Genomic DNA, 22,155 nt, shown 5'->3' with positions numbered 1-22,155 from the left:
TCTGCATTTGTGACTCCAGATGGACTTTACCACTATAAAGTAATGCCGTTTGGGATCAAAGGGTCATCAAGTACATTTCAACGTCTCATGAATATGATTACCTCTGAACTAGACAATTGTGATGCTTACATCGATGATGTCACCATCAACAACAACACTTGGAAAGAACATTTAGCAACAATTCGTAAATTCTTTCACAGACTCGCTGATATATGTTCGACAATTAATTTATCTAAAAGTGAATTCTGCCGTGCTAGTGTATCTTTTCTAGGACATATCGTTGGACATGGACAAGTTAAATCTGTAATTGCTCAGGTCAAATCTATCTCTGAATTTCCCGTGCCTGTTTATAAAAAACAACTGATGCGATTTTTAGGTATGGCTGGATACTGTCGAAAATCTTGTTACAATTTTTCATTAATTGCTGAACCCCTGACAAATTTTTTTGACAAGAAAAACAAGTCCCTTTGGACTGAAAAATGTTAGGAGGCTTTTGACAAGCTAAAAGCCATACTTGAATGCGCGTCAGTTCTTACAGCTCGAAATTTCAGCCAATCATTTACACTCTCTGTTGATGCAAGTGATGTTGGGGTTAGTGCAGTTTTGATTCAAGAAGATGAAAACAGTTTTGATCATCTAGTGTGCTAGTTTTTTAAGAAATTAAATAAGCACCAAAGAAATTATTCAACAATCGAGAAGGAATATTTGGTTTTGATATTGGCATTACAACATTTTGAAGTTTACCTTAGTTCAGCTCCTTCTTCGATTATTGCATTTAGTGACCACAACCCCCTTACTTACAACGACAAGATGTAAAATCAAAGACTACTATCGTGGAGTTTATTGTTACATGAATATAATCTTGACATCAGGCACATCAAGAGAAAAAAACTATTATATATCAGACGCACTTTCCCGTGTATAATTTCATGTACATGTGTGTAATTTATGTAAGGTCTTTTTAACTTCATGTATAATTAGTCTGTGGTAAAAAGAAAGCTTTATCATATAAATCTTTCTTTTTTTATGAGATAAGTGTTATGTATATTTGATTTAATTATATCTGATCTAATATATATTTATTTCAACTTAATTTTTTGTTTGTCAGTTTTAACTTTTATTCATTACATGATATTGTAATGTATATGTATTCACTAGAGATGATACCTTTTCCAGAAAATAGTTTGACCTTGACTCTTTGTTTTGTAAGCACCAGGTGTTGGTCTAGATCCTGACTTTGATTCAAATTTAGTAGCAACTACGTAAATAAGTTCTATTTTTATGTAAAATAATTAGTTGTTCTCGAGGTCAGAATGGGTCTACGTGTTTAAGATGTAATTTCTTAGAGTAAAATGATTGGTTTTCGTCAGAGTCACACTGGGTGTACGTTTCGAATAGGTTCTGGAACATGATCATGTGACCCATTTTTGCGTTTTAGAATACGATATAAACTTTGTTTTGGAGAGATATTCTCAGTAGTAGTTGGGCTTCTTTTACACTGGAAGGTGTTTGTTGAGCTGTTTGGAGTTGTTTAAATTACTTGAATTCAAAAAGGATTAATTATTTTTCTTCCTGAAAAATATGTGTGCTCGTGTGAAATTCTTGAATAAAGACAACTGTTGTGAAAACAATATTCAGATTTCCAAAACCGGAGTGATATTCTTGTTACTACACGGAACTGTAGAGTTCAACACTACGGATTACAGCATACGCCATCGTCTATCGTCTTCCATATTAGATTAATATTTTTTCGTTTTTACAGCATTTGTCCAGGAAAAAATTATTATATTTTTCAAAGCTTGTTGTTTTCACTCGTTCTTGTGTTACAGTTTTTTCGAACCTTAACAAGTAACAATATTTAAATCTAAAATAACTTCGAAGATGACTTCACGGTGAAGTTCTTGTCAAAGGTTCTCCTGTATTTTTTTGTAAGGCTGGAATGCAAACAAATCAGGGTGCAATGGTTTAACTTCTGGATCATCACCAAGATCTTATTACTCACTGTACACTCTCGCCGAAATACACACTGACAGCCATACCACAAGTTCATAAAGATTAAACTATTGCCTTTAAATCCAAGAATGCCTGAATCTAACTCTTGAATCACGAACAAAAAGGAGACAGGTAAAAATGCTCTTAAATAGAATGGGATTACATTCGTGGGTAATGAACTGGAACTATTAATTGTGACCTGATTCCTGACAGTCCCAAATTTGTATGGCCAATTTCAGTCAAATTTTTTTTTTGCATGCCACTCCTATTTCAACTTTATGCATAAAGTCTTTTTGAATTCCTTGAAAACAAGACATGTGACACCTGTCAGAAAGTGTACAGTGCTGGTGTTCCATAGAGAATATAATAATGTTTCAATGCAGTAAACCCTAATTGTAACACAGGTTACAGCCTGTCTGAAAATATTTGTCAAATTTCAAACTATTGATAAATTACATTTTAATGAAAATTTAAATAAACATTTAAATTTTAAAAGCTAAATTGTATTGATAAATTAAATTTTCATACAAGTTTTAAAATTCAGTTTCACGAATTTAAAACAGCAAGGTTGAGTAATGAATGGTATTGAAAACAAATGGTAGTTTGGGTCTGTAAACCCGATAATATTTTTCCCACGGGTAGTGAACCAACATAGCTCATAGTGATTTTGGCAGCAAACCGCAATATGCCTGTCCAGATGCATATAGGTTTACACACTAAAGAAACAACGACAGGTGCTATGTTCCACATTTATTGTGTCAGGTACGTTTTAGACAGTTGCTTATATAACAAATAGCACACTCAAATTTAAAGTTCTGATGCACATGTCCTCATGAAACCTTGGCATCACCACCGGACTACTGGAGAGCTTTCAAGCTGACCCAACTTTAACACTTTGTTCCAGATGCCAGTCTAGACCTGCTTCACTTAATTCTAGAAAACAGCAAGGTGTAGATAAATAATATTAAAATGTGTTAGATATGGTGATTTCAAAATAACATTAAGGTCACAAGCATGTGAATTAAACTTGATATAGTGACACTCAGAAATGTGAAGCAATGGGCATGTATTAAAGTGATAAATTCATCATCAAATATATATCAGGTTTCTGGAAGCATATTTAGCCATTTACAGCTCAAATAACTAATTAAGTAGACTATGTATCATAAAGTTTAAGGCAGTGTTGCGGCAGTGAGATTTGATCATTGGTGCAAACTGTAGTACATACCAGTATACAGGAAAGTCAAACGACAATGTACTATATTGAAATATATTACTATAAGCAATCTTATTCATGAGGTGAAATAACAATTTTAACTTTAATTTCATTCTTATCTTTTCAAGGTCAATATACATAACATATTCAAATTTCATGTGTCTATCATTAATAATTAAGATTTTATACCAATTTAAACTTTACTCAAATACTGCACTGACAGGACATAGAACACAATTAATTTTATTATATATTCTCTACATTTGTTTCTCAGTTACTGAACATTTCTCTGTATGACAATCAATACAAATCATATGTTAATCTAAAATACCTTTAAAAATGACTTCACAGTAAAGTTCTTGTCAAAGATTCATCTGTATGTTTTTGAAAGCCTGGAGTGTAAACAAACCAGCGTGCAATGGAACACAGATTTCACTTTCGGATCATCACCAAGACCTTATTACTCACAGTACACTGTCGCCAAAACAATCACAGACAACCACACTTTAAGTTTATATTCTAGCGAATACACAATTGCCTTTAAATCCATACCAATAATACCTAAATCTGACTCTTGTATCACAACTAATAGGAGACAAGGAAAAATGCTCTGAAAACAGACTGGGACTACATTCGAGGGTACTGAACCGGAACTATTATTTGTGACCTGATCGCATCTACTTCAGTCGGGAGCTGGAACACAAGATTTGATAACGTCACGGGTTGTAAACAGAATAAGCCAGCGCCACGCTGTGTCAGATACGTTAGGTGATCCATATGTGAATTTATTCTAGATTGCTTTGTTCCAAATATAAATAAATGATATATGAACTACAGGAAAAAGGTCAAGCATGTTATGTAAGGTGTATTCAAACCTATTTCAGATAGTTTGTTTTAAACATATGTTTAGCTTCCTTCTAAATTTAAGTAAGATTAGAAGAATGGTGAAATTTATGAAAAACTGTGGTGTTTTAAGTGCCAACAGTATTATTGCATGTATTGTCCTTTAAGAACGCAATCTAACTTAACCTAATCTAAGACAAATCGTTGAATTATGTACTACTATGCTTAGGGGAGGATTTCCATGTTAATATCAAACTGATTGCTACGACATAGCAAATACATCCATGTTATTGACCTTTTTAGTGTATGTTAAGAGTGTCGGTTAACAATTACTAAGTTGAATGATTCACTGGAATGCATTCTGTCAAAGTACTAAATTAAAGTATGTCACCACACATAAGCGTATTTATGATGATAAGGTACAATGGCACCCTATACAATGTGAACTTTTGATCCCAAACATTCTAAAATATATGGGCTAATGTAGGATATGTAACCATGTTAAGATCAGGTGGCCAAGGTTAAATTCAAATGATCTGTTTAAATAGTTCTGTTTTAATATTTAGAGTGTCAGTTAACAATTATTAGTAGTAGTAGTAATTAATAATGCATACAGTAAAATGGTTAATTAGAATTCCAATAATATCAGCATAGGCCACAATGCTACACTACATCAATCAATGTCTTTGCCAAACTGAACAATAAAAGAAATGCCTTTTGTGTTCAACTTACATCATTTTGCGGTTCTATTATATCCAAGGGTACATTTATCTGGGAAAAAATGTGTTTTATCTGTTTGACCTATATTTCATTCTCTGACAGTTGAAAATTATTTAGTAGTTAACTTCAGTAGGTTATACTATACGTCTCTGTCTTCTCATTCAAAGCCATGTAACTATGTTATAAACAATTGTTGAAAGCTAAACAAGCAGATATGTGTTACCCAGGAAGTCATTCCATCATAAACACATAAATGAACTGATTCGACCGATAATAGTCTGAATGACCTAAAGACACAATACTAAACAGAAATCTTTCTTGATGCATTTCAAACGACTTTCAAAGCTATTTTAAATGAAAATTTTTTACAAATATCCATCGTTGCAGATTGTATATAGTGTAGAAATTCATAAATGCGGATAATATTTAATATCATTCCTAAAAAAAATAGTATATATTTGTATTTTTGGCAAACAATTATTTTTTAAAAATAAATTCATTTAATATTTTTAAAATAAAAATTATTATTTTTTAAAGTTCATTCTTCTATTTTTAAAGTCAATATACACAAATTTCATCTCACTATCTTAATAATAATGTTCAATACCAAGTTAAACTGTTAATGATATGCTACTGACAGGAATCAGAACACAATTTTACTACATATTCACTACATTTGTTTCTCAGTAATTAACTCTCCTTTGTATCCAAAATGATAATAAATCATATCTTATTATAACGTACCTTCAAAGATGAACTCACAGTGAAGTCCTTGTCATAGGTTCACCGATATATGTCTGAGAGGCTGGAACACAGATTTAACTTCCGGATAATCACCAACTCCTTATTGTTTACAGTGCACTGTCGCCGACACATATACACACACACGCACACACAGACAACCATGCCATACACTCATGCTTCTTAGGAATAAACAAATGCCTTTAATCAATACCAAGAATGCCTAAACCTAACTCTTGTATAACCATCAAAAGTAAATATGAAAAATGCTTTACAAAACACTGGCAATACATTTATTGGTACTGAACCGGAATAATAATTGTGATCTGATTCCATATATGGAATTGTTAGTAAAATAGTAAAAAGATTTTCTCACTTATCGTCTGAACACACGGAACACTTCTTACGACCCTCGGAAACCCAAATGGGCAGACGCTGATAAGCCTTTTTATACTTCGCGCGGAATTCTGCAGAATGAATATGTCCGACGTGTCAATCAAACTTGGTCCATCGACCAATCAAAAATAGGCATCGAACTCACAGCGTTGTTATTCGTTGCTATAAACCACATTTGCCCACAGACGCAAGAGGACTCACGGTACTAATTCAGTGCCCATAGTAAACCTATGCAAACAAAATTAAATAACATTAAAAGTTTGAGTGCGCAGATTTAAACCTATATTTATCAGTATAGATGCATACTGGATGACTGCTTCTATCTTTAGGAAACCATATGAGCGGCGGCATTTTCTGGATATATATCTTCTTAAAACATGTGCTTTCAATTCCGCACCAGACAGTCAGGTGCTAATTTTAATAATGAGCGTTCCAAACTTATGTCTGTTAAAGAACTGAAATTTCACCACTAAAACAATGTCTTTATTTTTTCAGTTAAAACTAGGATGTGGATCTGCCAGCATAAATGTTGCCGATATGCAGGGAGAGGTACAGAAAACTATCGCGGCAAAACGCAATGTTCACCCAAACGTTTACATTTTGCACACAGTTAGTCTTCGTAGCAACAGAGGTTAGTACGATAGACAATAGAGCACATAGACTCCGATTCAGCAACGGAGTTTGATCCACATGGGAAACGCAAAACAACTCCGATTCGAGTCCACGTGCGATGGCTCTACTTGTCCGAAATCCCTATGGAAGAATTACAGACGTGTTTGGCAAATTTTCATCGACGACTACTCGGCCATGAATATGGACTCTACTTCATCAAATACATACGCGATTGTTTTGGTGTTCTCGATCGACCTTGTCTTGTATCTACTATCTAGCGCTGGCTAATCTCTGAAGATTCTAGTCCTTGTTTCATCTAGGATCTCCAGCTGGTGTTATAGTCAACCGTGTATTTGAATAAATTGAAGCGACATCCCGTTCATTTTGAGGTGAGAATATGAAATGATACTGTCCTAAGCATAGTCAAGTGCACTCCAGTGTTCTGGTTTTGTTGTCTTAAGCGAATTGACACATCAAATCGGATGGATTGGCGAGTAAAAAACGATTTGTAAAATATACACCTAAATAAGTTTTAAAATAATATATGACAAGTATGTACTAGCCTACCAACGCTAAGAAAAACTAAACAGTATTTAAAGAAGATATATAACCACCATTAGAGTCCAGCAGCATATACAAATATAAATCAGCTGTGGACACAAATTAAACACGACCAATTTAAAAATAATGACGTGGACATAACATTTTAAACTTACACATTGCATAAAGAGGTTAGAAAAAGATTTGCCAAATAAATAATGGTCTTGATATTGCTTTGATAAAAATGAATTGTGTAGCCAAGGTTATTTTTCATAAAAATTTGAAGACCAGTGTAAGACATTTCCTGCTTTTCATGACAGCTGGATTTGAAGGTTAGTGGCGGCGGTGGACTTGTATTATCTTGTTATAAAAACTATTTTGAAATAAGTAACCAATTGTTTTACATAACCATTTTGGAGGATAAGAACAGGTTAGGTTAGTGTAAGTTATTGACAGTGTTACGTATTTAGGTTCTCATAAACAGGAACAAGAAAAAAGTGAAGACAACAAGCTTTACAAATTTAATAAATAATTTATTTCCAAAATAAGGTAAAAATGAGGAAGAGAACTTACGATTTAAAGAATCAAACCCAAATTAATCCAAGAATAATCCAGGAATTAAATATTAGAGGTCCTAGTAATAAAATGTTCTAATGAATCTGAGTTCGAGTCCCGACGAAAATCCAAAATGGAAAGTGATGACGTATATTGTAGTCAGTATAGCACTGTTGTGTCAACAGTTCTTTGTTGAACCACAAAAAATAATGTTCCAGTTTGAATTCCAAATAAAACCTCAATACATGTCTTTGCCCAATAATTCTGTATGAGCAGTTAAACATTCCCAGGGAAAAGAATAATTTCTTAGAATCCAAATAATTTGAAGAAAATTACAATGTAACTCTAACTGGTCACAACAGAAGAAAAAGAAGAAAAAATACAAGATCTTGACGTCGAAGTGTTTAAAAGCCCAATTGAGTAAATTCTCTATAGAAAAACTATACACTAATTTACGACGCAAAATCGATTCTCGTATAAGGGTCACGTGATCACTTTCTAGAACAAGATAAAAGTTTTTCATCACGTACTCCCAGTAAAGCATCGATTTCACTGTATAAATCACACATTAAGAATGAATAAAAGAAATGTAAACAAGGATGTTTACTTCAACTCTTCCTAATTCGGTATCAGGGTCAAGAACTAGGTCATTATTGAGATAAAAGGCTCTGATAATAGGTGTTTACGAGAAAACAGTCGGGTCAAACTAATGTTTGTTGTTGTTGTTGTTGTTGTTATAGGGTTTAACGCCATTTTTCAGCACAAGGTAGGCTATACATGGCGGCCAGTATTAATGGTGGAGGAAGAACCCGGGAAAACCCCGGAAAGAACCACCGACCCACGAGAAGCTACCGGCAAACTTTCTCACATATCCACATTGGCCGAGCCCTAGGCTCGAACACACGCAGACAGAGGTGAGATGGCAGTGATCCGTGACGGAGAGCGCTTTAGACCACTCGGCCACTCGGGGCCCCAACTGATGTTTGAAAAATGTCTAATTCCAGTAAACAAAATTATATTACAATAGCATGTGAAGAGATAATAAAAATTAAAACTAACGAACATACAATTAAATTAAATCAGTTATAATTAAATCAAATATAAATCACAATAGTGGATGAAAACTGTAACAGGTTTAAACTAGGTTAAATAGAATAAGAAGGGCATAACCTAGGTTTCCTATATTTTTAATAATATTTGTCCTTACAGGCTGTATTAAATGTCATATAACAGTAATGTCTTGCTATCCAAAGCAAACTGCATTAAATTTCAATCCTCATTAAATTTCAAGTACCAGCAATGTTTGGCCTGTCATGACAAAAGTTCGGAGATAGAGGTCTGGAAATTTTTTTGGAAAATATATGTATATGATTCTATTTATGTGAAGTGGATTTATGACGCTATTCGTGAAGCCTTGTTATGAAGGTTATTTGATGCTTGGCCTAACAACAACAACAACAACAACAACAATAATAGTAATATTAGTAATAATGATAATGATGATATTGTATAGATTTGGTTCGTCGCTATGCCGACCACGTTTCCTGTACTTGCATATTATCGCCATGTAATCCATGGTCCTAATGCTAGGCGTGATCCAATCTATAGTAATCATATTGCAATGACGTAATTGAAGTTTTTGTGAATCTTACAGTAAGAATTACAAGAATTAGGTACATTATAATTTAAAAAAGCATAAAATACATATATAGGTCAAACTGATAGAGTAACAAACATGGAAGCAGATAGATAATCATTAGAAAATACATAGCAGAAGAGTGTTATTTTTAAAATATAAACGCTTTGTTCTCATAATATCTGTTTGACATTTTAGTATCAAACGCAGATGTATTCTTTCCCTCGTACAGTAACTGCTTTTTGACAAGTTACACAGCAAGATACATAAATATGTCTTAAAATAACAGTATTTGGGACTGAATCTTACACAGCAAAGTAAACCAATTAGAACAGTGTTATTGTGCGACAGACAAACATTACGAGTCCTTAACATAAACGTTCGGAAAAATACCAGTCTTTACTTGAATCAAGCAATGTCGATATTCGTAAACTCTCTTTGATGCCTTTGAAGATGTCACTCAGTTAAATATGCAATTGTAAAATGTTTGCTCTTTTTGTAAGATTTTGACCTGCATGTGACCTAATAATTTACTGTTATTTAACTGGATTATGTACAAAAATAAGCTTGACCTCTCGCTGAATAACATCTTGAACTAGATTTAAAGTAATATAGTACAACTACCATGTAGTGTGTTTGAATGCATACATTTTTGCATTTGTTTTCTTTCAATTGTTAGAATAAAAATATCGGACAAAGATCCCATTGTTTTGAGAGGCTGTAAATTGTAATTGTCATTTATAGATAAGAAAGATACTTATCCTTCCTTTCTCATGATGAAAAGCCCCGCCAGAGTTTGCTGTAAATCTCATTTTAGGCAAAATACAAAACACCTATAGCAACAACATAGCATGTGTGCAATTTTATGAAGCAATATGGGTTTCGAATTATGAGGTTAAAATCGACATAAAATGCATATGAACCCGTTGGGGCAATACCATTACAGCAATGACTCAATTTAGAATGGTTCCTGTCATCTCCACGAGAGTTACAGGGCGATGTTGACATTAAACATTGGTTAATTTTTAGCTGTTTCACGGGAAGTCACTGAACACGGGTTTTGTAAAAGGCGGATTCTGAAGCAGGTGGTAACGTTCGTCAAACGGACGGAATAGGATTACTCAGTTTGAGTGACCAAAGGTGGGTCTGCATGGTGGATGTGCATGGTGTGGCAAGCGTTTTTCTAGGCATACCGGTATTATATTTATAACAGAATTAATTAATTAAGATTGAATGTGCTCCCTGGAAGTAGCTGTTGGACTAGCGTTACAAAAATAATCACTATACAGCTACTCTTTAAGAGAGGTAAATTCTGTTATCGAACTGGCCCATGGTGTTGATAACATAACATAATTGATGCATCACAATGATACAATCCAAAATGTCCTTGAATGAATTCACAATATTTCCAAAATAATGGTTTAGTCCGAAATTATTACTGAACACTTTGTAATTCCATAGAATAATTTAACTAAAGCCTCGTTAATATTAATTGAAACACAACGGATATTGATTCCACGAAGACTGATGTTAAGATATGGAATGAGTACTTCTAAAATAAATAAAGCTAATGCGTACTAATAGAACCAGGATGATCTTAATTTTCCCATGAAATTCGTAAACAGCTTGCTTCAAGAACATTCTTAATTTCTAAACAAATTGGACTTTAAACTTGACATCTGTAAACATGTTTAACTTAAAATCAGGTAGGCCCAACTCTTACCCTCAGTTATGGGCAAATGTCAATTACACAATAGAAATTAAATATACATAGCATATAATCATGGACAAAAGCCAACACACAATACAAATTAAATAGACATAACTCTATACATGCAGTGATATAAACCATGTTTTCAATCATACTTATTGTGTATCAACGTGTAAGTTCGTTTAATGTCCTATTGTAATGTGATAACAATGATATGGTTGCAGACTAAATAACTGCCTAGCCAGCCCAGGTTGTCTGCTTTGGTGTGTCCTTGGATAAGGTACTTAGCTACCATTTCCTTGTCATGTTATAGTCAATACTTTGTTGAAAGTGTGGATAGAAACCAACAGAAAGACATGGTTGGTTATCTTGGTTTCCATTGTCAGAGCACAGTTATATGGCAGTAAAATTCCACTTGGAGAAAACTGTATTTTTTTATATCTGTATTGTTTTCCACCGCTAGTGAGGGAACTTGTGCGTAAATTATGTGCTGACTAGTTAAGTCACAAAATTGTAGGTAAAATCACATTTATTTACAGACATATTTATAATAAAACATGAACTGTTCACCTTATCCTATCTATATTAAAATCAATATCTTTTGAGGTACCATTTTGTAAACTTCATCATATTCATTTCATGCAAAGGAAGACATCATCTAATAAACTGAAGACGTTATTCATGGTCATTACTATGCTAAAGTGAAGACGTAACTCAGTATGAACGTTGCATTAAAATCAAAACCTCGTTCGTTGACAGCACTATATTAAACTGAAGACGTCAGCCAATGTCAGTACAATACTAAACTGAAGATGTCAAACAGCGTCAGCTCTCTACTAAACTGAAGACATCACTCATTGTCAACACTATGCTAAGCTGATTACGTCACCTAGTGTCAGCAATATACTAACTGAAGACATCACTCAGTGTCAGCACTATACTAAACTGAAGACGTCACTCAGTGTCAGCACTATACTAAGCTGAAGACATCACTCAGTGTCAGCATTATTACTAAACTGAAGACGTCACTCAGTGTCAGCACTATACTAAGCTGAAGACATCACTCAGTGTCAGCATTATACTAAACTGAAGACATCACTCAGTGTCAGCACTATACTAAACTGAAGACATCACTCAGTGTCAGCACTATACTAAACTGAAGACATCACTAAGTGTCAGCACTATACTAAACTGAAGACATAACTCATTGTCAACACTATGCTAAGAAGATTACGTCACCTAGTGTCAGCACTATACTAAGCTGAAGACATAACTCATTGTCAACACTATGCTAAGCTGATTACGTCACCTAGTGTCAGCAATATACAAAACTGAAGATGTCAAACAGCCTGAGCTATCTACTAAACTGAAGAGGTCATTCTGTGTCAGCACTATACTAAACTGAAGACGTCACTCAGTGTCAGCACTATACTAAACTGAAGACGCAATTCATGGTCACCACTCTACTCAAATGAAGACGTCACTCATTGTCAGAATTCTACTAAACTGAAAACGTCATTAATTGTCACCACTCTACTAAACTGATGACGTTATTCATTGTCAGCACTCTACTAAACTGAAGACGTCACTCATGGTTAGCCTCAACTAAACTGAAGAAATCATTCATAGTCAGCACTATACTAAACTGAAGAGGTCATTCATACCCAGCACTCTGCTAAATTGAAGACTATAATACGGGTCCAAATTGAACTCACTCACTCTACATAACTAACCTATCAACTGCATTTCAAGGACAGAGTCTGCCTTGCTGATTACATCTCTTTAAGGTTAACTCACATTTCACCCATATATAAAGATCGCATGTCTACTAAGGACACAGTTATTTGATACCAAAGTGTATTTTAAAAATACGTTTCACACTACACTTTACGGTGGTCGTACTGCTGGATACCATGGTTCAATTTAATAATTTATTTTCTTATCCATATTAAAGGATAAACATTTTCGTATTTTTTTCGTACAGAGGATAGACGATTTCTTAAAGACAGTATAATACATTTCCTGCATGAAACCTCTTTTGTGTGGTATGGGGTAGTATGATATGATATGACATGATTTTGGTATGGTATCTGCTGTTTTCAGCATATTATGTGCCCTAACACTAATCTTAAATTCAGTAAGTTACATTAAGAAATGATTTTAATATTGAAGATTGTTCAAGTTCAGTTGTAAACATGTTATTAAATGGGTGTTGTCAGTACATCCAGCAAAAAAAATGTCAATGAATACATTATTCAGATTGCAGTAAATACTAGAAGACATGTTTCCTCAAGCCGTCAAATCTGATTGTTCAAGATTCAAAATAAAATCATAGGTAATCTTCTTTCCTATTATGTTTATTAGATTTACCAAGCTGGTATTTTCAGCATAATGGTCACAATACTATTGTACCTAACAGGTTATTTTATTGTTTGATACAATGACAGTTTTTCAGGGTAAGGCAGAGTGAACTATTTTCCTTGAAAAGCCATGTCGACCATGCAATCAATAATGAGTACCTGTCATGCTGTGGATACAATATTTCGGGACCCATCATTTTCCTATTTACACTGCTGTTTAGCCACAGTCATGACTATCATACATTGGCATGCTATTGGCAATTAACGTTCTGAACTTCTTGTATTTATGTTATACCTATGGATGTACTAATACAGTTTTATATAAATATGAAAAATTGAATATTTGCGTAGGTCATTTTATCTGACAGACCCTGATTATTTCATAACTTTAGTAACTGAAGAAAATTTTGTATAGAATCGACCAGGCTTCTGTACAATAGTGGTCCGAGAAATTTAGAGTCTAAAGAAATTCATTTATGTTTGGCCACTCTGCCCAAGAGATTGACATTGAAATACATGTAAATTTAGTACAGTTCCTCATAAGTTTTACTGTACATTCACTGCCTATAAAAACCATTTTATGATGCTTATTGTGATCGCCTGAATGGACAGTCTGTTCATAATGTAAGAAAATAGAGATTGGCAGAGATTGATTATGTATCATGTGATGTGTCATAAGAGTAAGTAAATAAAACTGACGTTTTGATTCTTAGTGCAGCCTAAAGGGGTGACGAATTCGGTTGAGAGGGATAAAAAGGAAAATGGTGCAGAAATTTGTGACTAATTATAATAGGTGTTCCTTTTGCCTTATAGAACCAAGAATATCAACATTTGTTGACTTATATTTCCTAGTTTCAGACTCATTGTACTGACAATTAAAATTAAATGACAGTTAAAACTTTTCACATTAATTTTTGTGTAAATAATGTTCACATAAAAATGTCAGCAATTTGTCAAGTGAAACATTTTCGTTTCAGACAAAGATATTCAATTAGGTTTTCAAACATTTTTCTCAGTGTGAATGGATTTTAGAAAATTCCACAAGACAATTCAGACAGTCTGTTCACATTTTGCACATTTGCATGTTTTTTCCTATAAAATTGCAAACATTGTCCTACTTAAAGTTGGGATTGAATAGTGTTATGTTTATTTAATTTGCTTAACTTGTAAGAGAGTTTTTTTTTAAAAATCATTTTATTACATGTTGTTGTATTGTAACATTTAATGTTGGACTCGACCTTGTCCAAAATTGAGTTAATTTCCGCTTGATCTGAATTGAAATTTTTTATTTTAGTCTGTAAACAACTAATACATAGCAAAATAATTCTCCATGTGTATGGGTTTAAAATCAGAATTATTATTAATATAAGTAAATATGTTTATTTGAAACTAGGTCTCTGTTTTGGAATTTTCTTAGTGTATTTAGCATAGTTCAGATTCTGATGTTTAATAATGAATAACAGTTTCTATCCTATAAACATCAGAATCATTCTAGAAGGTTATTTTCCATTAGGGAATAGTTTATTTTTAGTAAGTGCTAATTGTGATATGAGGTGAAGTAGAAGATTATAATATCTTGTCACTAAAATGAAAATTCACTGTTCCTTTGAAATCTAGCTCAATCAAGTTGTATTATATGTTGTGTCCAGTAGCTCATTCTTGGGCTGGAATTTATTTCTTTAAATTGTTTAATTCAAGTGATTATTTTCTCTGGAAATATAAAAGTGTTCGGATCAAATTCTTCGACAGAGACATTCACTGGAATTTATAGTGAATTCGAACCTGGAGTTATATTACTGTGATTCAGCAAAAGAATGGTGACACATCATCACTCTACGAGATACCACATACACATCATCACCTTCAGTTTTGGATTAAATTTGAATTGTATTCAGGACTTTGCATTATTAGGACACGTGTCCAAAATTCTAGGATTATTTTGAGATTTAATTTGCTATGCCGTCAGTTCTTCTTTTTCCTGTTAACCTTGTATTCTAGGGAAATGCATTATTTCTTGAACTTTACAAAGCTTGTTGGTTTTTACTCTTTTCTGTTACTAATTTAAGAGCATATACTCTTAACCAAAAAAGTGGGGTTCCTCAGGGATACGAATTAGTGTAAAATATTTCTGAAAACTTTGTATTGAAATTTAAATTCACCTTGTTTTAAAAGTTTTGAAATTCCAGGTATTATTTCACATTCTTGAACTCTTTAGTGAAACCACAAGCTTAACCAATATCATCTAAAGTGGAAATCTTTATTTCAGATCCTACCCATGAATAGTTAGACTCTTTGAGAAAAATGAATTACTTCAGCTTGCCAGAAAATATGATATTTTTGAGGCTAATACTTCTTTAACGAAGCAAGAAATATAAAATATTTTGGCCGAATTCTGGATAAACGTTCTTTCGCTTTGATAAGAAGTCTCCATCTAATTTAAAAGTTATGGAATTGAGTTAAGAAAGCCTGAGATTCAAAGAAGACGGATGCAGTTAGATAAGGGGGAGATAGATAAAGACAAATGCAGTAACAAAAGAAGAGAAACAAATGTAACTGCAATGGAGAAAGAGGAGAGAGAGACAGATGCAGTTACATAAAGGAGAAAAACAAATACAAAAGAAATCGGATATAGAAGAAAGAGAGAAGCAAATGCAGTTACAGTTGTAGAAAGCAAGAGAAAAGGAATAAAGAATAATAAAGATAAACTTCTTGGACAGAGACATTCACTGGAATTTATAGTGAATTGGAACCTGGAGTTATATTACTGTGATTCAGCAAAAGAATGGTGACACATCATCACTCTACGAGATACCACCTACATATCATCACCTTCAGTTTTGGATTAAATTTGAATTGTATTCAGGACTTTGCATTATTAGGACACGTGTCCAAAATTCTAGGATTATTTTGAGATTTAATTTGCTATGCCGTCAGTTCTTCTTTTTCATGTTAACCTTGTATTCGAGGGAAATACATTATTTGTTGAACTTTACAAAGCTTGCTGTTTCTCACTCTTTTATGTTACTTTTTTAAGAGTATATACTCGTAACAGAAAACTGAGGCTTCTCAGGGATGCGAATTAGTCTCAAATATTTTTGAAAACTTTGTTTCGAAATTTAAATTAACCTTATTTTAAAAATTTGAAATTCGAGGTATTATTTCACATTTATGTCCTCTTTAGTGAAACCAACAAGCTTAAACTATGTCATCTAAAGTGGAAATCTTTATTTCAGATCCTACCCAGGAATAGTTGAACTCTTTGAGAAAGGATAAATTATTTCAGCTTGCCAGAAAATATGATCTTTTTGAGGCAAAAACGTCTTTAACGAAGCAAGAAATATAAAATGTTTTGGTCGAATATTTGGTAGAAAAGAATGTTCTAGATAAAAGTTCTTTGGTTTTGATTGGTAAGTCTCTATCTGACTAATTTAAAAGTTATGGAACTGAAATTAACATATTAAAATGAAGCTGAGTTAAGAAAGCGTGAGCTTCAAGGAAGACAGATGCAGTTAGATAAAGAGGAGATAAAGACAAATGCAGTTACAAAAGAAGAGAAACAAGTGTAACTGCAATGGAGAAAGAGGAGAGATGCAGTTACAGAAAGGAGAAAAACAAAAAACTGATGATGCAATCGGAGATAGAATGCAATTACAGTTGTAGAAAGCAAGACAAAAGGAATAAAGGGAATTTCAATTTAGATTAAAGGAGTTAGAGTTGGCAAGTAAACTGCAAAACCCCTTATACACAGATTCCAGATTCAAGTTTTGATATGGCTAAGAATATTGGATTAGCAGCCCCTTATGGAGAAAAAGAAGTAGATAAATAATTTCCTCATTTTGGAAAAAAATAACTGAAAATTTAAAATGGCCAGGTGCACGTTTTGGCAATGTCATAGATATCTACGCTTCCCTGTCAGTACAGCAAAGTGCTGACTATGATTTTGGTCAAGGAATGCATCATGAAGGGTTATCAATGAGTAACTGAGGGTTATCAACAACATTTCAGGAACTATAAAAAAGAAACTGGACAAACTCATGTCCAATTTGCATGAGAAAAGTGTAGTTATTTGGTAGGTGTCAATTAGCCAAGAAAGTCTCTACAGATTACGAAAACTCAGACAACTCTTATTAGTTGAAGAGTTCAAGAACTGCGTACATTGTGATGTTAAAACTTATCTCGATGAGCATAAGGTCAAAACTATAGCAAATGCTGCTCGTACTGCTATCGCGTATTCCTTAGCTCACAAAGTTTATTTCATCAGTACGGCTTCCACTCAGCAGACGTATGGTAAAAAAGTATTTCAACCTAATACGTGCTCTTCCAAATCTCAACCCAGCACAACGTTTAGAAATCAAGTTTCTGATAATACTGATCAGAAGTCCCTATCTCTTCCTACGCGTACATATTGCAAGAAGAAGGGAAACATTGTTTCTTATTGCCAAAAACTGAAATATAAGCAACAGAATGCAGATAGACCTATTTCAAATTCTCTTGTGTCTAATAGGTCAAGGTCACGGTCATGTATTAAAAGCAATACATTTGCAGGGTTAAATAAACCCCAGTATGCTTTTATTACGGAGAATTAAGAACCATTCATGTCGAAGGGTTCTATATCACTCGTAGGTGATTCGTCCAATCATGTCCCAATTAAAATTTAAGGAACAAAGGATCCTCTCAGAGTCTGTTATTATCAGATACTTTGCCTTTTTCTGAGAAGTCTTATTCTGATGAGAGTGTTCTTCTTCAGGGAGTTGAGTGCGACTTCGTTAATGCTCCTCTAAATTTGTCATCAGACTTGGACACATAACCTGTGACAGTCGGAAGCGGCAAAGAAATCTCTTAAGAATGATGTTGATTTTTTATTTGTCAGGCTTTTCATGAGGTCATTTTTACTTCTCGTTTGGATCAATCAAAGAGTTTTGATCCCAGTGGTCCGCTTTAACTACTCATTTTCTTTACTCTACTCATATTATCAAACGACAATCACTTGTCGTCGAATAGAAAAAAGATCATGAGATTTACTGCTGGCCACAGAGGGCCATAAGTGAAACTACTGAAACAGAAGTACCTGTTTGTTACTTTATTACAAATGGGTTCCTTATGAGAAAATAGAGACCCCCCTGAGATAATTATTGATGAAGAGTGGACAGTGAACTATCAAATTGTAGTTCCAAAATCGTATATACAGGAAATTCTTCGTCTGGCAATTGAAATTCCTTTGATTGGCCATTTAAGGATCAATTCGACTTATCACGAGATCTTGAATCACTTTTATTGTCCAAAATTTAAAATTGGTATTTGTAAATGCTTCAGATCTTGTCACACTTGCAATACCGTAGCAAATCCTAATCAGAAGACACATAAGTCACATTTGCAACCTATTACTGCTTTTGATGAACCATTTAGCAGAATAATGGTAGATTGTGTCGGTACCTCACTGAAGACCAAGTCAGGTAAACGATACTCGTTGACCATAATGTATGCGCCTATAAGATTACCAGATGCAATTCGTCTGAAAAATACTAAAACTAAAACAATAGTAAAAGCTTTGATAAAAATTTTACCCAATTTGGCCTACCCAAAATCTGTCCAATCTCATCAAGGGTAACATTTTATGTCTTGACTTTTCTAGCAAGTTGTGCATGAATTTGGTATCCAGCAATTTAAGTCGAAGTGAAACTAAGGTTTGACAGAATTACAATAGAGAGAAGTTTTCAGTCAGTTGCTAGAGTTCTGTCTATCTTGCTCATTCTTCAAAATTGTCTTCAGATTAAATATTATGGCAATTACAAAGTTAAAAAGACAATGAGTGAATTAAATTATAATAATAGTGCTCCTGGAATGTAAATGTATTAAAAGAGTAGTGTTGTTTTAGTGTAGAAAGCCAGGTTAATCATGTCATTAATTCAGTTGTACCTGTCCCACACAGCGAGGATTCAAACGATGGAATGCAATCAGGTTGTAGTGACATTGGAGTAAATAGTCTTCGGAATTCAAAAGTTATGAATTATCTGGACCAGATACTTTCACATTTGCAGCACCAGAAAAAAATGAACTAAAAAAGTTATTACTTGAATATGAAAAAATATTTCCAGATGTTCTTTGACGTTGAAATTGTAAATTCAAACCCTGTGAAACAACAACAATAGAGGATGAAATCAAACAGGAATGTTTGAAAAACGAAATTTAGTATTTGCTGGTGAATGATTTCATAGAACCGAGTAAAAGTGACTGGAGTTCAGCATGTATACTTGTTCCGAAACCAGATATTACTTTCCGCATGTTCACTGGCTATAGAAAGGTATATATTGTGACTAAAACAGATTTATTTCCATCAACAAGAATCGATGACTGCAATAAAAAATCGGAAATGCCAAGTACGTCAACAAATTTGATCATAAGAAATGATTTTGTCATATTCCACTAACTGAAGGGGAAAAAGAAGTTTCGGCATTCGTGACTCAAGAAGGACTTTATCAGTATAAAGTGATCATGTTTGGGATGTTCGCCAAGTAATTTTCAACGTTTACTAAACATGATTATATCTGGTCTACATAACTATAATGCTTACACCGATAATTTCATCATCTATAATGACATCCGGAAAGATCATTTAGCGACAATTTGGAAATTCTTTGACAGGTGGACTTATGCAAACTGGACAAATAATTTGTGGAAAAGTGAGTTTTTCCGCGCTTGTGTAATATTTCTAGGACATATCATCAGACACGAACAAGTTAAACCTATAAATGCTATGGTTAAGCCTATCTCTGAATTCCATGTGCCTATCAGGAAAAAACAACTGATGCAAATTTTGGGCCTGGTTGGAATTATCGGAAATATTGTTCCAATTATTCCATAATTTCTGAACCCCTGACAAATATATTGAGCAAGAAAACCAAGTTTCATTAGTCTGAAAACTTAGGAGACTTTTGACACGTTAAAGGCCATACTTAAGGGTGCACCAGTACAGCTCCAAGTTTCAGTCAATCATTTAAAATGTATGTAGATGCAAGTGATATAAGGATTTTTGTAGTATTGATTCAAGAAGACAAAAATGATGTAGATCCTCAAGTATGTTATTTTGCTAATGAATTAAATAAGTTCCAGAGAAATTATTCCACAATCGAGAAAGAATGTTTCGCTTTGATGTTGACATTACAGCACGTCGAGCTCCTTCTCCAATTATTGTGTTTAGTGATCACAATCCCCTTACTTTCATTGGCAAGATTTAAAAATATCAGAGATTATTAAGTTACAGTTTGATGTTGCAGGAATGGAATATTGACTTTAGGCACGTCAAGGGAAAATACAATTTAGTAGCAGATGCACTTTCACGTGTATAGAAATATATTGTATACTTTGTGTCGTCCATGAGATTTCGTCCTAAATAAAACTATTTTCGCACAAGTATATTTGACTTATAGTAAAAAGAAAGCTTTATTGCGTAAATCTTCATATTTCTTTAAGATGGGAACTGTTATCTATATTTAATTTGCAATGTTTGTTAGTTATATTAATTTGTTTCGCTTCATTTCATACTATTGGAATGTAATATTGTATGCTGGACTTGATCTTGTCCAAAACTGAGTTCATTTCCGCTTGACCTGAATTGACTTTTCTCATTTGATTCTGTAAACAAATAATACATTCCTAAATTATTCTCGATGTGTATGGGTTTAAAATCAAAAGTATTATTAATAGAATTAAATATGTTCATTTGGAAGTAGGTCTAGGTTTTGGAATTTTCTTAGAGTATTTAACAGTCCAGATTCTGGTGTTTTAATAATAACTAACATCTTTTGCTTTTTACACATCAGGATCATTATAGAAGATTATTTTCTATCAGATTATATTTTCTAGGAAATGCTAATTGTGATCAGAGTTCCAGTAGACGACTACATAATCGTGTCACTGAAAAAAAACACTTTAAAATCTATCTCAATCAAGTTGTATTATACGTTGTGTCCAGTAATTCATTTTTGGGCTGCAATTTATACCTTAAAGCTTTTAATCAAGCAATTATTTTCTCTAGAAAATACAAAAGTTCTCTTATACAATTCTTAGAGACATTCACTGGAATTTATAGTGAATTAAAACTTGGAATTAAGTTGCTGTGATTCAATTAAAGACTGTTGGCACATCAACCTTCTATGGTGATGTGACCTCATTGTTTTAAAGCGGCTACCACGTGAGGTAGTCTGGCTACCCATTCACGAGATCTGTCCTTGATCAGTAATTCCTGCGCATATTGATGTCCAAATAATCGCTCAGCAATTGTTCGATTAAATCGTTCAACGATTGCCTGATCAGGATGTAACGTGGTGTTTCCATGTCTGATTTTAACGTTAAGTTGTTGCATCAACGTTGTTACTACACCTAGAAATTCTTTGCCGGGATCAACCTGTAGCAACTGTGGCCATTTCCGGCCACCACGTGAATTATTTTTTTCGAGCACGGCTACGACTTCAATTGCTGTTTTAGTCAAATGAGCAGTTCTGACATGACTGTGCTAACGACAATCACTGTCTTTCCAGATATCTCCGATAATCTGTTTGTTTTCGTTCAAAAAGATTGTCTCTGCTTTTTTCTGGTTCGATCTTTGATAATCCCTCATATTTAGTCACGATTAACAGTGATTTTATCTCATTTAGAAATTTTGTGTGTGCATTGTTCGACCTTACAAAAAGGTCGTGTTATACCAGTTTGTTTAAAATACTGTTCTCGCAACAGTAGTATTACTCATTTTGCTCTAGTATACGATATACTTTCTTTATTACAATATGACGTTCCTCTAATTATAAACAAAAATGATATACTATAATTATGCCAA

The 22,155-nt window shown here is 33.6% G+C and overlaps 1 long non-coding RNA gene across 1 annotated transcript in view; it reads right to left on the bottom strand.

Annotated features, from left to right (window-relative positions):
• Positions 1-2,729: 2,729 nt before the first annotated feature.
• The window catches only part of LOC149777408 (uncharacterized), a 32,985-nt gene continuing 13,559 nt past the window's right edge, over positions 2,730-22,155 (bottom strand). Inside the window, exons 2-3 of the long non-coding RNA XR_016416171.1 lie at positions 3,540-6,136; positions 2,730-2,925 (exon numbers count right to left, since the gene is read on the bottom strand). This is a non-coding gene — a long non-coding RNA (uncharacterized LOC149777408). The remainder of the gene's footprint in view (positions 2,926-3,539; positions 6,137-22,155) is intronic.

This window comes from Sinohyriopsis cumingii, chromosome 18 (assembly GCF_028554795.1).
Source record: "Sinohyriopsis cumingii isolate HCF-2022 chromosome 18, ASM2855479v2, whole genome shotgun sequence".
NCBI lineage: Eukaryota > Metazoa > Mollusca > Bivalvia > Unionida > Unionidae > Sinohyriopsis > Sinohyriopsis cumingii.
Note: the sequence above shows the minus strand (reverse complement) of the source record. Positions and strands in the feature narration are given on the sequence as shown.